The 17499-nt window shown below is 35.4% G+C and overlaps 1 long non-coding RNA gene across 1 annotated transcript in view; it reads right to left on the bottom strand.

Moving 5' to 3' along the window:
* Positions 1–17499, bottom strand: part of LOC128778356 (uncharacterized) — a 31206-nt gene that overhangs the window by 956 nt on the left and 12751 nt on the right. The window lies entirely within an intron of this gene.

Raw genomic sequence — 17499 nt, 5'->3', positions numbered from 1 at the left:
AATTATTTTTATTTTCAATTTTTATTAAAAATATTTTCCTTTATTTTTCTCTACTATATATTTTTTTCTTTTTAGAACATTTTTCAAAATCTATTTTACTTCCATCATTTAATTTTATTCTATTTCATTGTATTCATTTTCTCATATTTTCAAATGTTTTCCTTTTTATTTATTTCTTATTTTTCTTTTTTCTTTTTATTTTTTCTCTAATCTATCAAGCACCTTTCAATAACTAGACTAAAACACACCTAGGATCTAGCATCATTTATTTGATTTGGGTGTGTGTGTGTTGTTTTTAATTTTTTAATTTTAGGTTTTTTTTTTTACCTTATTAATTCCTTTTCTTCCTTCAAAATGATGAAACAAAAGAATTCACCCCAAAAGAAAGAGCAGGAAGAAACAACAACCAAGGACTTAATCAAAACAGATACAAGCAAGATGTCTGAACCAGATATGGAATCACGATAATAAGAATACTAGCTGGGGTCAAAAACAAATTAAAATCCAGTCCCTTTCTGTGGAGATAAAAAAAATGAAAGCTACTCAGGATTAAATAAAAAAAGCTATAACTGAGCTGCAATATCGAATGGATGCCATGGAGGCAAAGATGGATGAGTCAGAGCACAAATCAGCGACATAGAGGACAAACTGATAGAGAATAATGAAACAGAAAAAAAGAGGGAGACTAAGGCAAAAGAGCACTATTTAAGAATTAGAGAAACCAGTGATTCATTAAAAAGAAACAACCTCAAAATCATAGGGGTCCCAAAAGATGAAGACAGAAAAAAAGGGTAGATGTGAGCAAACCATAGCAGAAAACTTTCCTAACCTGGGGAAAGACACAGACATCAAAATCCAGGAAGCACAGAGGACTCCCATAAAATTCAACAAAAAATGACCATCAACAAGGCATATCATAATCAAATTCACCAAATACTCAGGCAAGGAGAGAATCATGAAAGCAGCAAGGGAAAAAAGTCTCTAACCTACAAGGGAAGACAGATCAGGCTTGCAGCAGACCTATCCACAGAAACTTGGCAGGCCAGAAAGGAGTGGCAGGATATATTCAATGTGCTGAATTAGAAAAATATGCAGCCAAGAATTCTTTATCCAGCAAGGCTGTCATTCAAAATAGAAGGAGAGATTAAAAGTTTCCCACACAAACAAAAATTAAAGGAGTTTGTGACCACTAAACCAGCCCTGCAAGAAATTTAAAGGGGGACTCTCTGAGGGGAGAAAAGACGAAAAAGGAAAAAAAAAAAAAAAAGAGAGACCAAAAACAACAAAGACTAGAAAGGACCAGAGAACACCACGAGAAACTCTAACTCTGCAATCGACATAATGGCAATAAATTCATATCTTTCAGTACTCACTCTAAACTTCAATGGACTAAATGGTGCAATCAAAAGACATTGGGTAACAGAATGGATAAGAAAACAAGACCCATCTATATGCTGTTTAAAAGAGACCCACTTTAGACCTAAAGATACCTTCAGATTGAAAGTAAGGGGATGGAGAACCATCTATCATGCTAATGGTCGACAAAAGAGGGCTGGAGTAGCCATACTTACATTAGACAATCAGACTTTAAAATAAAGACTGTAACAAGAGATGAAGGAGGGCATTATATCATAATTAAGGGGTCTATCCACCAAGAAGACCTAATGATGTAAAAATTTATGCCCTCAATGTGGTAGAACCAAAATATATAAATCGATTAATTACAAACATAAAGGAATTCATTGATAATAATACCATAATAGTAGGGGACTTCCACACCACACGTACAACAATGGACAAATCATGCAAGCAGAAAATTAACAAGGAAACAATGGCTTTGAATGACACCCTGGACCAGATGGACTTAACAGATATATTCAGAACATTTCATCCTAAAGCAGTGGAATATACATTCGTCTCCACTGCAAATTGAACGTTCTCCAGAACAGATTACATACTGGGACACAAATCAGCCCTCACCAAGTACAAAAATATTGAGATCACACCCTGCATATTTTCAGACCACAACGCTCTGAAACTTGAAAGCAGCCACAAGAAAAAATATGGAAAGATAACAAATTCTTGGATACTAAAGAACATCCTACTAAAGAATGAATGGGCTAACCAGGAAGTTAAAAGGGAAATTGAAAAGTACATGGAAGCCAATGAAAATAATAACACCACAGCCCAAAACCTCTGGGATGCAGCAAGGTGGTCATAAGAGGGAAGTATATAGCAATCCAGGCCTTCCTAAAGAAGGAAGAAAGGTCTCAGATATACAACCTATCCTTACACCCTAAAAAGCTGGAAAAAGAACAGCAGAAGACAGGAAATAATAAAGATTAGGGCAGAAATCAATGCTATCAAAACAAAAGACAAAAAAACAAAAAAATAGTAGAACAGATCAATGAACCCAGAAGCTGGTTCTTTGAAAAAATTAAAAAAATTGATAAATCCCTAGCCAGTTTGATCAAAAAGAAAAAGGAAAGAACCCAAAATAAATAAAATCAAGAATTAAAGAGGAGAGATCACAACCAACACAGCAGAAACACAAACAATAATAAGAGAATATTATGAGCAATTGTATGCCAATAAAATGGGCAATCTGGAAGAAATGGACAAATTCCTAGAAACATATACACTACCATAACTGAAACAGGAAGAAATAGAAAATTTGATCAGACCTACAACCAGTAAAGAAATCGAATTAGTAATCAAAAATCTCCCAAAAAACAAGAGTCCAGGGCCAGATGGCTTTCCAGGGGAATTTTACCAAATATTTAAGGAAGAGTTAACACCTATTGTCTTGAAGCTGTTCCAAAAATAGAAATGGAAGGAAAACTTTCAAACTCTTTCTATGAAGCCACCATTACCTTGATTCCAAAACCAGACAAACACCCCACTAAAAAGCAGAACTACAAACCAATTTCCCTGATGAGCATGGATGCAAAAATCCTCAACAAGGCATTAGCCAACCGGATCCAATAATACATTAAAAAATTATTCACCACAACCCAGGGAGATTTATACCTGGGATGCAGGGCTAGTTCAATATCTGCAAATCAATGTAATTAATCATATCAATAAAAGAAAGGATAATAACCACATGATCCTCTCAATAGATGCAGAGAAAGCATTTGACAAATTACAACATCCTTTCTTGATAAAAATCCTCAAGATAGTAGGGATAGAAGGATCATACCTCGAGATCATAAAAGCCATATATGAAAGAGCCAATGCTCATATCATCCTCAATGGGGAAAAACTGAGAGCTTTCCCCCTAAGGTCAGGAACAACACAGGGATGTCCACTCTCCCACTGTTATTCAACATAGTGTTGGAAGTCTTAACCTCAGCAATCAGACAATACAAAGAGATGAAAGGCATCCAAATTGGCCATGGGGAGGTCAAACTGTCACTGTTCGCAGATGACATGATACTCTATATGGAAAACCCAAAAGATTCCACCAAGAAAATGCTAGAACTGATCCATGAATTCAGCAAAGCTGCAGGATATAAAATCAATGCACAGAAATCGGTTGCATTCCTATTCACCAACAATAAAGCAACAGAAAGAGAAATCAAGGAATCAATCCCATTTACAATTGCACCAAAACCCATAAAATACCTAGGAATAAATCTAACCAAAGAGGAAAAAAAATCTATACACTGAAAACTACAGAAAACTTATGAAAGAAATTGAATAAAACACAAAAAAATGGAAAAAAATATTCCATGTTCCTGGATAGGAAGAAAAATACTGTTAAAATGTCAATACTACCCAAAGCAATCTACATATTCAATGCAATCCCTATCAAAAGAACACCAGCATTCTTCACAGAGCTAGAACAAACAATCCTCAAGTTTGTATGGAACCAGAAAAAAAACCTGAATAGTCAAAGCAATCTTGTAAAACAAAACCAAAGATGGAGGCATCACAATCATGGATTTTAAGCTGTATTAAAAGCTATAATCATCAAGACAGTGCGGTTCTGGCATAAGAACAGACACTCAGATCAATGGAACAGAATAGAGAACCCGGAAATGGACCCACAAACATATGGCCAACTAATCTTTGACAAAGCAGGAAAGAATATCCTATAAAGAATAAAGACAGTCTCTTCAGCAAGTGGTGCTGGGAAAGCTGGACAGTGACATGCAGAAAAATGAACCTGGACCACTTTCTTACACTTTACACAAAAATAAACTCAAAATGGATAAAAGACCTAAATGTAAGACAGCAAGCCATAAAAATCCTAGAGGAGAAAGCAGGAAAAAACCTCTTTGATCTTGGCCACAGAAACTTCTTACTCAACATGTCTCTGGAGGCAAGGGAAGCAAAAACAAAAATACACTACTGGGACCTCATCAAAATAAAAAACTTCTGCACAGTGAAGGAAACAATTGGCAAAACTAAAAAAGCAACCGACGGAATGGCAGAAGATATTTGCATATGACGTATCAGATAAAGGGTTAGTAGCCAAAATGTATAAAGAGCTTATCAAACTCAACACCCAAAAAACAAATCATCCAATGAAGAAATGGGCAAAAGACATGAATAGACACTTCTCCAAAGAAGACATCCAGATGGCCAAACGACACATGAAAAATGCTCAACATCACTCATCATCAGGGAAATATAAATCAAAACCACATGAGATACCACCTCACACCTGTCAGAATGGCCCACATTAACAACTCAGGCAACAACAGATGTTGGCAAGGATGTGGCAAAAGAGGATCTCTTTTGCACTGCTGGTGGGAATGCAAACTGGTGCAGCCACTCTGGAAAACAGTATAGAGATTCCTCAAAAAATTAAAAATAGAACTACCCTAAAACCCAGCAATTACACTATTAGGTATTTATCCAAGGGATACAGGTATGCTGTTTAGAAGGAGTACAGGCACTCCAATGATCATATCAGCACTATCAACAATAGCCAAGGTATGTAAAGAGCCCAAATGTCCATCAATAGAATGGATAAAGAAGATGTGTGTGTGTGTGTGTGTGTGTGTGTGTGTGTGTGTGTGTGTGTGTATAGAGAGAGAGAGAGAGAAAGAGAGAGAGAGAGAGAGAGAAGAGAGAGAGAGAGAGAGAGAGAGAGAGAATTACTAGGCAATCAAAAAGAATGAAATATTGCCATTTGCAACTACATGGATGGAACTAGTGTGTATTATGCTAAGCGAAATTAGTCAAGAAAAACAAAATCATATGACTTCACTCATGAGGACTTTAGGATACAAAATAGGTTAATATAAGGGAAGGGAAACAAAAATAATATAAAAACAGGGAGGGGAAAATATAAGAGACTCTTAAATATGGAGAACAAACAGGGTTACTGGAGGGGGTGGGAGAGGGGAGATGGGCTAAATGGGTAAGGGGCATTAAGGAATCTACTGATGAAATCATTGTTGCACTATATGCTAACTAACTTGGATGTGAATTAAAAAATAAATTAAATAAATATTTAAAAAAATTATAGATGTGTTTTATCCTTTAAATAACCTTATTAAAAATTTTTAATATTTACTTCATTTCAGCTTCTTTTATCTGTATAACAACTTGTACAAAGAGCATTCCAACTTGGAATTGAAAAACAATAATAACCTTACTTACCTTTGTATAAAAGTATACAAAAATGAGAAGGCCAGACAATGAGATGGAAAGCAAGAGTACTTGATTCTCTAAAACAGAAAAAAGTAGCTTGATGGTAGTAACAAACATACTACTACTTATGATCTGTCTGCCCTACAAACTATAACTAAAAGCTCTCATAAATTACATCACAAATCAGTTACTGTCTTGATATTTGAGTTTTCAGTCATTTGTTTTGTGTATACTGTGACTATCATCTTTGTTACATTACACTGGCATGTGGAATTAAAATATTTTGTGTGCATCAAGGAAGTGATAGATAGGATTTGTATTTTATTTTTCAGGAATGTTTTACCAAACCATCCTCTCGTAATCCAGTTTTAAAAAGTGCCATAACCAGCTTTTTGGGTTACTCCTTCATATCTTTCAGGTTCCCATTCAAATGTCAAGTTATCAGAGAAATTTTCCCTGACAACACTATACAACATGCCATTCTGCTTTATTTTTATTCACAGCATTTATTGTTACCTGACAGAGATTTACTGATGATTTGTTGACTATCTCACCTCCTCCACTAGAATCAAGGTCTTAGAAGGCCTTGGGCCTTATTATTTCTGTTTTGTTCCTACAACATATACTGCTTCTAAAATATTACCTGCAATGTAGTAGGTGCTCAATAAATATTTGTTGAATGAATAAAACCCCAATATTTATAGAGGCGATCTCTTAATTTCATGCACAATGAATTCCTGGAAGAGATGCAGAGTTAGAATTATATATATACATATATATGTGTGGATAGGTAGGTAGATTCCAATCCCAGAGAGAAAAAAAAAATGTGTTTTTTTAAAATTTCTAATTACAAGATGTTTTGAGGACACTGTTTCGAAAAATGTACTTCTAACATGTCATATACACACTTCATTTTATTTATTTTATTTTGTCCTGCAAATTTAATAACACTTATGTAAGGATAATACTAAAAGTAATTATTTAAAGTAGTTATAGTAATCTCTTCTTTCTGATATGCATTACTCCTCTGAGAATCATCACTTTTAATCCCTTTGTTTTACATTCTTTTTACTACATATGGGATGAAGGCAGTAACATTCCCGTAAGCACAACAGCAATGCTGTGAAGACAAATAAAGTGACTCTGGTGAAGCAGAACTGTTAGCCAAAAGGCAATTTTTTTTAAGTTTATTTATTTATTTTTGAGAGGGTGGGGGGTGCAGAGAAAGGGAGAGAGAGAATCCCAAACAGGCTTCATGCTGTCAGCATATAGCCTGATGCGGGGCTCGATCTCATGAATCCTGAGATCATGACCAAAACTGAAATCAAGACTCAGACACCTAACCAACTGACTGAGACACCCAGCCACCTCATCTGGAAGACATTTCTATCATACAATTGCTTTTAATCTATTTCATCAACTGACATACAGAAGTCGAAGTCTGGTGTACAAGGGAAGTTTTGTAGAAACAGTGTATGCAACTGTAAACTGTATAAAATTCCATCTTAAGTGGAGGAATGTAGCTCCCATCAGGAGAAAAAAGGTAGACTGTGGCCCAGTCATTCCCAAGCTCTCAGTCAGCAATTTTCAAACTTCAACGTTTATTGAATCGCCTGGAGGTTCCTATTAAAAATTCAGACCCCTCAGGGCCAACCAAGATAATCTGAATCAACAGCTTGAAAATAGCTCAAGAAATAGTATCTTTAACAAGCATCTCAGGTGATGCTGGTGTAACCAGTGTGAGAACTACACTCTGAGAAATGTTTGTCTAAATGAAGAAAAGTATCGTGGTATTATATACTCATATGATTATTAACCAATCTCATGTTTTAGAGATATAGACTTTTTCTCCATGCATTATTTCCCTACCTTTAACTTCTGCTCCAAAATCTGAAATGAGGAGCTTCACTTCCTCAGTTTTGCCCTTCATCTTCCTGAAATGAGGCATATGATTAATTTTTTGCTGCCATAACTATTTTTGGTGAGTGCAGATAATAAGAATTTGTCTAGCACTGACTTCTAAGCCTCAGGCTATTCAGTATCAACATATAACTACCACTTCAAGTACTCTGTCAGAAAAAATTGCTCCATCCCAAGGAAAATACAATAATGGAGGTTTCAGAGGATGTATTTTCTTCAAGGTTGAGAAAGCTACAATATTTAAAGTATGGGTAGATATTCTCTTGGCAAAACCTAGAAAAACTACTTCAAGGTCAATGTTAAAGGTTATACATAGCTAGAAGTTTTGATATAATTAGCTGTAACATGGAGCACCTGGGTGGCTCAGTCGATTGAGCTCCCAGCTCTTGATTTCAGCTCAGGTCATGATCTCAGGGTCTGTGGGACTGAGCCCCATGTAGGGCTCTGAGCTGATAGCCCAGAGCCTGTTTGGGATCCTCTCCCCTCTGTCTCTGCCTCTTCCCCCATTTGTGCTCGCTCTCTCTCTCTCAAAATAAACATTAATAAAAATTTAAAAAAATAGCTAGCTCTAACTTCACGTAAGCTACATTTATTATAATTAAAAATAATTTTTCAAGACAGGAAAAAGGACCAAATTAACTTCTCAAGAAACTTCTGTGTGCATACTACATCTTTACCATTTATTTTGTATTCAACTTTTTAAAAATATTACTTCATTTAGAGTAGGACCTATACAGAAAAAAATTCAAAAATAATTATATACAGAATATTCCTTGAAACTGAATATTAAAATTTTAATTTGATAACATAAAACTAAAATCCTCGGGGCGCCTGGGTGGCTCAGTCGGTTAAGCGTCCGACTTCAGCTCAGGTCATGATCTCGCGGTCCGTGAGTTCGAGCCCCGCGTCCGGCTCTGGGCTGATGGCTCGGAGCCTGAAGCCTGCTTCCGATTCTGTGTCTCCCTTTCTCTCTGCCCCTCCCCCGTTCATGCTCTGTCTCTCTCTGTCTCAAAAATAAATAAACGTTAAAATAAATAAATAAATAAATAAATAAATAAATAAATAAATAAAACTAAAATCCTCCAAGAAACCATGTTTCTAACAAAGACTAAAAGTAAACTACTATATTTCTTTTGGTTGTGTTAATAACTAAATGAGTTGTTTGAGAGATCCCCAATTATTTTTTTATGATATGTTTTATGTATACAAATATTTTCTGTGTGTGTCTTCAGTTCATAGGGACACTGGACAAATTTTAACAGAAGTAAAAAACAATCCCATTAAGATAATGTACAAATGAAATATAAAAGTAAATAAAGCAGAGAGTTTATGTAATGTTATATTTATTAGAGTGGAAATTTCAAATATAAAATAAGATGCCCTACTTAAAGTGGCTCAAGGAAAATTTTACTTTTCATTGTGAATTCGGTTATGACAACCATTTTATACCATTCACACCACCATCAGAGATTATACGCTTTCTCCTCTTACAGGAAAAGATGTCTGCTATATAGCTGTAGGGTTCTATCTTACTCAGTTATAACCACAGCAGAAGAGAGAGATACTGTCTTCACAATAAGTTCCAATAAAAGTAGAGCTTTGGGAGAAGCTGGTCCAAAATAGGTCAGAAACTTTCTTTGAAACACTCCGCCTAGATGTGCCGGTTGGCTTAGTTCTAATGGCAGTCACACACTGATGCTGGGTATAAAGTCAAATCTGCCAGGGACACTGGGCTCAGACAGAAAAGGTGGTTCATTTAAAACAAAATCAGAATTTCTTTGAGTGACAAAGGGAAATAGTAACTACTAGTTGCTATTTCAAAAACTGCTGTACATTCAATTCCTATACTATTAGTGATAAAATGACTTCATAGGGTAACTATAGAAGCAAGTGCAGGGTAAGCTTTATTGTCTACATGTAGGGATAACAGAGTAGTTCTCAAGTTCCATTTTGATAAGGGTGAGAAATGTCAATTTTGAATGCCTTTAGCATTGTTCTGGTTTAAGTTTGGAACGAGGGTCCAATTTTTACCCAACCATGCACAGCTGCCTATTATAATGGAAGCCAAATGTTAAAGGATAGGTGGAAGAAGGTGGGGGGCATGGGGAAAGGGGGGAAGAGAGGAAAGAGAGAGAGAAAGAGACACATCCTCTATGCTCACCACTCTCATGGTTTTTTGGTCATGCATTATGTACTTAGTAAGGAGATTATAAGACTGAATATAATTGTCAAGGAACTCATAGCAGGTCTGCCATCCTACTTTAAAAGTTATTCTCGGGGCGCCTGGGTGGCGCAGTCGGTTGGGCGTCCAACTTCAGCCAGGTCACGATCTCGCGGTCCGTGAGTTCGAGCCGCGTCAGGCTCTGGGCTGATGGCTCAGAGCCTGGAGCCTGTTTCCGATTCTGTGTCTCCCTCCCTCTCTGCCCCTCCCCCGTTCATGCTCTGTCTCTCTCTGTCCCAAAAATAAATAAATGTTGAAAAAAAAAAATAAGCAGTGAAATGACTTATTAAAAAAATAAAATAAAAAAAATAAAAGTTATTCTCAATTCCCCCATAAGATGTGATTTCTTAAAACACTTTACCACTCTAGAAGGAGAATTAGATTTATCTATTTATCATCCAAAACCACTAAAGTAGACCCTTCCTCATACAGAGATTATTTTACTTTTTATTTTCTTAGTTATTAGTACTTATTTGTTATTTTCTTCTTATATTTCAACACTAAATTTTATTTATTTATTAATATTTATTTATTTTTGACATATACAGACATAGTGCAAGCAGCTGAGGGGCATAGAAAGAGGGAGACACAGAATCTGAAGCAGGCTCCATGCTCTGAGCTGTCAGCACAAAGCCCAACGTGGGGCTCGAACCCATGAACTGTGAGATCATGACCTGAGCCAAAGTCAGAAGCTTAACCAACTGACCCACCCAGGTGCCACCAGTTCTAATGTTAATCAACAGTGTATAATTAGAAATCAAATAATTCAGTTTGGAGAACGTTCTCAGGTTCCAAAACATTATACATTGACTCAATAAGCTTAGTCTATTCCTTTACAAAATCAGTTTTGGATTTACACAGCTAAATCAATAGCAAAATGGGGAAAAGTGTAGAAATTAAGCCGCCATTTTCTAATATGGATATAGAAATATGATCTGAATATTTACATTTGCTAAGAAAAAAGAAAACTAGTTGCATCTAATAGTTATCTGTATGAATGAATTGCAAAAATCTGCCCAGAAGAGATTGAAAGATCTGCCCAGAAGAGATTAAAAAATCACCACAGCATTGCAATGGTGACCAAACTGATTCATTTATCCACTTTTTAATAGATCACAGACTGTTAACATATAATAATCATTTTGGTCACCATGGTCATGGATTGATGATTGTACCTTATTTAAAAAAAGAAAAAGACTGGAGTTGACAAGTCATCTAGTTTTACCTCTTTTTTATAGATGAGTCTGATAAAGTACATGGCAACTAAATGATGTGTGTCCAAGGTCATGGGCTTGAGATTAGAACAAAACTATTCCTAGAATAGAGATAAGAGGCCTTTCTTTTTTTAAATAATTTGTGGTAAAATAAAGCCCTATGTCTAAATAATTGTGTCTTTTGTTATGTTCTTACCATCTTCAAACTTGGCTCAAAATATAGTAATATGCAAAACTTACAACCCTAATAGGTCACAAACAGAGAGACACATGTTTAAAGTAATAATTAACTGGCAGATATTATCCTTCCAGGCTTTTGTTTACTGTGCAAACCCTACCATTTGTTCTGTGCTATTATAATTAAGTGGGAAAGTAATTAGTATGCCAATAGCTTTAATTTTAATATTTGAATATGTCTCAATTTCAGAGTAATTTAAAAATAATAAAAAGTTGTGCCTAATATAATAATGTTAGGTTGCATAAGAGTGCAAATCTATTATCCTTTTTTTTTTCAGTCTGTTTCAAGAGCTACGAACTAATCGGGTCTTATTGGTTGTGTAGTTAATTATGACATGGTCAGTACTGCAGGAGATTCTGAGTAAGTACAGAAAAAGATAGGGATGGTTTCACAAACCTTTAGGTAGATCAGTTAGGCAAATGATAGAAGCCATTTGAAAAGAAGAAAAAAAGACAAAACCACACGCAATAAAAGTCTGCACTAATGTTATTCTAATACACCTACGTAGGCAACTTGAGAGAGATTTTTTTTCAAAAAAGACAGTTCTTATAAAGTTTATATTTCCAAATCTCTTACATCCATTCTTCCCTGATTCTTTTCTGCTGTTTTTTAAGTCAGTGGTTTTCAAAGTATGGTCTATGGTCTCCAATAATCTCTGATACATTTCCACGGATTATGGAGTTCAAAATAATTTTATTGTTTTCTCTATCATATTGGTATTTGTAACTAATGGTGTAAAAGCAGTGGTAGGGAAAATGCTGGCTGCTTATGAGCAATGAAGATGGTAGCACCAAAGTACATTATAAGTCATTTTATTCTTCACTTTCCTGAATTCACAGAAAAAAGACAAAGCCAGTTTTACTTAAGAATGTCCTTGATGAAAAATTAAAATTTAATTAAATCTTACCAATAAGTACTTCTTTTTTCAATAGTCTGCCTGAGAGAAATGGGAAGCACACATGAAACATTTCTGTTGTATACTGCAGTACAATGATGATCTAGAAGAAAACCACTGTGTGAGTTTTGAGATCACTTTTCACAGAACATAATGTTTACTTGACAGAATGACAGAAAACTATAGTTATTCAGACCTGGGTATTTGTCAGTCATTTTCTCAAAAATATACAATGTGAGCATGTGTCTTCAAGTAAACCAACTGAGAATCTATACTGCCATTGATAATATTTGAGCTTTCTTTCAAGTAAAAATTATAATTTTGGAAAACTAATATTTACTACTATTAGCTTGACTGCTTCTAGATACTTAAAGGCTATTCTGATGAGATCAGAGGTAATAAATATAATTTCTTAAAATATCACATAATAAAATGTATCAATATTTGAAAGTTGAAAATAATGTCATTTGAACCAGTATTTTCCAAAAAAACTTCCTGAGTTATAATTCATGGGGAGAAGATCCATTCAAAGCACAAAGACGACCAATGGATTTTAATGTAACGTGTAAATTTATTGATATAGTGTTCAATTTCAATTGGAGCTAAAGTTTAATAAACTACCCCTAAGTTTTAGTGGGGTATTTAAGAAGAATATCCAAAGTTATGTTAGAGAGTTATTAAAGCATTCCTTCCTTTTCCAACTCTTGTCTGTGTAAGACCAGATTTTTTTCAGATCTATCAACTAAAACAAGATTGTTCTAAATACAGAAACAGATATAAGGATCCAGCTATCCTAAGTCAGACACTAAAGAGATTTACAAAATTATAAAATAACGTCACTTTTTGCATTGATTTTTAATTTGGAAAATTTATTTCATAATGTTTTATGTTTTCATAAAACTATGACATTTCTGTAAATAGCTTTATATTCAATAATTTAATTAAAATTAATAATTTAAAAATCTGTATTAATTTCTACTATGGAAAATTTTAAGGGAATAAAAGCAAAAGTTCTTTGCACCAACAATCATTTTTAATAGTGTAATGGGGCTCAAGACCAAACAGCTTTAAAGAAGAGTTGCTCTAAGAATCTTCTTTCCTCCTACACTAATTGGTTCATGCTAACAACCTCCTCAAGGGGTCTCCCTAATTCTAACCCAGCCAAACAGGGTTCAGATTGGCATTTCTTTAAAAAAAATTAATGTTTATTTATTTTTGAGAGACAGAGAGACAGAGCGTGAGCAGGGGAGTGGCAGAGAAGGAGACACAGAATCTGAAGGGGGCCCCAGGCTCTGAGCTGTCAGCACACAGCCCGATGTGGGGCTCGAACCCACAAACTGTGAGATCATGACCTGAGCTGAAGTTGGACACTTAACCAACTGAGCCACCCAGGAGCCCCTCATATTGGCATTTCTAATGCACACATCTGATACAATACTCACCAGTAAGCAACCTTTCAATAATGGCTCTCTATTCTTATAGTGAAAAACTCCAACTCTATAACAAGGTATAAAAGGCCATCTTGATCTAGTGCCAAATTACCTCTAAAATTCACTTCCTCTCATGCTACACAGAAGGGTATGCCAAATACTTGTATACCTCTCCCTCTTGCCCTTGTGGCCGTTTACTTGAAATAGCCCACACTTTTCACCATAGGCATTCGTCTTCTCCACTTTGGGATTTTGGGCAGTATCATGTCCAGGAAGTCTTTCTTCCTGTTCTTGAAGCTTAGGGAGAAAATAGACCCTTCCTTCTTCTGAGCCTTTTTTGCTTCCTATATATGCATTTCTATCATGTTCCTAACCCTGTGCCTAATGCACATGAACATACAGATAACTGGGTTCCCCTTAATTTAGGAGGAAGAAAAACTTTGCCATCAATGTTGCCATAATTGGATTGTGCTTTTCAGTTGCTATTATTATTGGGTAGCTCAATACATATATACTTAGATATTGCCTTTAAGCCACAAATTTGCCCTGTTTTTGCCATACTCTGTAAACCACAGTTCTGCTTTGTCGCTGGCTCCCTATTATACTTTGTCTGATGTTCAGGCTATCTTTAAAGGTAAATACTTCTCAGGCTTGTCTATGCCTTTGGTCAAATTCCAGTGTGCTGAAATAATGGTTCCTGTCCACTTGGTATAGGCTGATAGCTGCTTTTACAGAGAGTATTTACTGAGAGAATATTCATCACTTGGTCATAGCCAGAACTCCTACCCTCTGATACTTATTTTAAAATGATATATCACTTGCTACCTTTTTTAACATTCAAGAAATACTCAAGTGTGCTTAGTCATTGCTATATTAATTACATCACTATATATAATCATTAAATGGCACTTTATTGTTTTTAGAGCAGTCCTAGCATGGCACGTTTGGGTATTCTCTGAGAACCTTGAATTGTGAGGTAGCCAACTGGCATGTCTTCTCTACAGAGCATTGTAAAAAGTGTCCTATCCCACCAAGTGCAAGTAAGGTGTATTAGATTATTATTTGAGTGTGTCTGTACATTAGGTCAGAGACAAACTAAAGGGAATTCAGAATAACAATAAAACTAATAAGGAGACTACAGGAGTTTGAAAGGAAATTTGGCTGAAATATATTAATTAAGGAATGAGTGGAGGTAGTCATGATGTCTTGCAACAAGTAGAGGTTTTAGAAATTAAAATACCTATTTCTCTTGTGATGTTATGTGAAAAATACAATTTGACAGCCCAAGCTATATTATGGTATATCTGGCATCAATCCACCCTTGAAATACTGAAACCCATATATTACATACTCACAGATCTTTGACACATGATGCTTTAAGGAGAATACAAATTGTACTACTATTAATAAATCTATTGAGAATGAGGGGAAAGTTTTAGATCCAGACTTTCCAATGGAATGACCAAAGACTGCTCCAGGAAAATGTCATATAAGGTCATGCTAGGACTCAAAGAATACCATAGAAAGTCCCTCAAAGTTGGGAAGAAGGAGGTGGGCTGCCTGAAGATTGCTTGACTTAAGTAAAGACTTGGCGTCACTGAATTCCTTCGCTTTTCATATTGTCTCGCATTTGAGCCAGACAGAGCATTTGCATGACATCCAACCTGAAAGAGCTAACAGGTACAGAAAGAAAGCCCCCAGGAAAAGCCTGTTCCCACAGGCCAAAAAAGAAACAAAACCAAAGAACCTTTTTGTCAATGCCCACCCTACTCCAGCCAAATACCAACAGTCCCTGTCTCTGACAACAGAAAATCTTCAAGATCTAGGACCAGGCAAAAAAGCACAGTCCATTAATGGGAAAAAAATGATACAGTGGACTTACAAAAGTTAAAACTTTAGCTTGATGAAGAACTCTCTGAAGAAGATGAAAAGACAAGCTACAAACTGGTAGAAAAAGTTTATAAACCACATATCCTACAAAGAACTAGCATCTGGGATATATAAAGAAATCTCAAAACTCACATTTAAAAAACAATCAATTCAATTAGAAAATGAGCAAAAGATGTGAACAGATGTTTCACCAAAGAGGATATACAGATGAGTAATAAGCACATGAAAAGGTGTTCCACATCACTAGGCATTAGGGAAATGCAAATTAAAACTTCTTGTTATCATGTGTTCAAATCTTTTGCCCAATTTTGATTTGGTGTTCTGTTTATTATTGCATTGTGAGAGCTTCTGGAGAGATTATGTTTAGTGTTCTATTCTGAAAACACGTCCTTGACTAGGTATGTGTTTCGCAACTATTTTCTTTCACTTGCCTTTACTTGTTTTACAGTGTCTTTTAAAGAACAGAAGTTTTTAATTTTGCTATAGCTCAGTTTATGAAGATTTTCTTTATGAATTGTGCTTTTGGAGTTGTATTTGAGGAATCTTGATAATTCAATGTCACAAGATTTGTTTCCATATTTTGTTACAGGTTTTTATAGGTTTAAGCTTTATAGTAAGTGTTTCTTATATGATGTGAATGAGTCAGACATTTCTTGTTTGTTTCAGCATGCATGGAAGAATAATTTAGAGAGGTTTTATTTTCAAACATTGAATTCTCTTCCCCGAACAAAACCATTTCTCTTTGGATCTTGATAAATCTATAAAATAATGTAAACCTGTGAATGCAATACATATTGCTTTTTCTCTAATAAGAAAAAATACTCTTTTTTGTACTGAATCACCAAGTCCTTCATTATCTTTAATGAATATTTCCATTACTTACTTACTAGCATCATTAGATTTCCTAAGGATAAATCAGGTTGGCATTTCTCTGCTCAACATTTGGAAGTCTTATATCCACACTGTATTGATACTTACCATCCTCCAGCACAATGAGTGTTTAAGATAGATGTAACTGTGGTATCATGCCTGTTTCATGATTTTTGCACATTATTTTTGTTACCTTATGTTAATAGTTTTTTTCCCTTTCCTTACTGTAATGCAGCTAAATCAAAACTGCATTTCTGGTCTCTCCTCGAATATCTTTTCTCTACCCTCTCATAGAGTCCGGAGGCGAGTTCTGGGTTTCCTACAGGCAGAACCTTTTTATGAGATGGATTTTAGACAAATAAACTCAAGGAATTAAAGCATGTTCAAATGTCCAAGGATGTTGTGAAGACTGACTTTCATTCCAGGTCACATTTCTGAGTCATTTGTTTTCTTGACAAAGTTGATGGCCTAATGTAGAACGGGACCCATTGGACTCTCTGCAGTGAAAACTTTGCTGTTTCTCTTTTTGAGAGCTAAGATATTATCTAACTGGGGCTGATGTGTGAAACTTGAAGTATTAAATTAAAATGCCAACTGATGTATTTTTACCACTACCAAACAACAACAACAAAACACAGTATGAAATGAATGGTATAACATCAAGCAGAAATCATTAACAACATAGAGGTTTTGACGACCAGCTGTTAATGAAAGATTTGGTGATCAAAATTTGTGGCACAGAGTAAATTTAATGGCTGTGGAAGCCTTCTTTCTGTACTTTTCCGGTCACCTGACTTTTCTAGTAACAAGGACTTTAATTAAAATTTTGGTTTTGATGTTTTTCTTGTTTCTCCTCTCCACAACTCAACTATGCAAACATTTCCTGAGAGTCAACTCGGATTATAGACTAGAGAAGTATAAGGTCTGGAGAAACTAATTGGAGGATGAGGAAATTTTCTGGGAGAAGGGAATTGAGCTTGGTTTTGGAGGATGGGTTCTGGAGAAACTTCCATGTCACTGAAGAGGGCATTCCAGAAAAGAAACCAGGGGCAACATGCTGAAAAGCTAGAGATATTTTCCATTAACTTAAATTATAAATTATCATAGATTGCTTAGCTGGGAAAGACTTGGGAGTTCACTGATTCCCCTGGTCTACCAATTGCGTGATTTTCATCCTTGGAGTTGGCAGATGTGACTCTACATCATGGAAAGAA

This window comes from Panthera pardus, unplaced genomic scaffold (genome assembly GCF_024362965.1).
Source record: "Panthera pardus isolate Hobbes unplaced genomic scaffold, ASM2436296v1 HiC_scaffold_2, whole genome shotgun sequence".
In the NCBI taxonomy this organism is placed as follows: Eukaryota; Metazoa; Chordata; class Mammalia; order Carnivora; family Felidae; genus Panthera; species Panthera pardus.
Note: the sequence above shows the minus strand (reverse complement) of the source record. Positions and strands in the feature narration are given on the sequence as shown.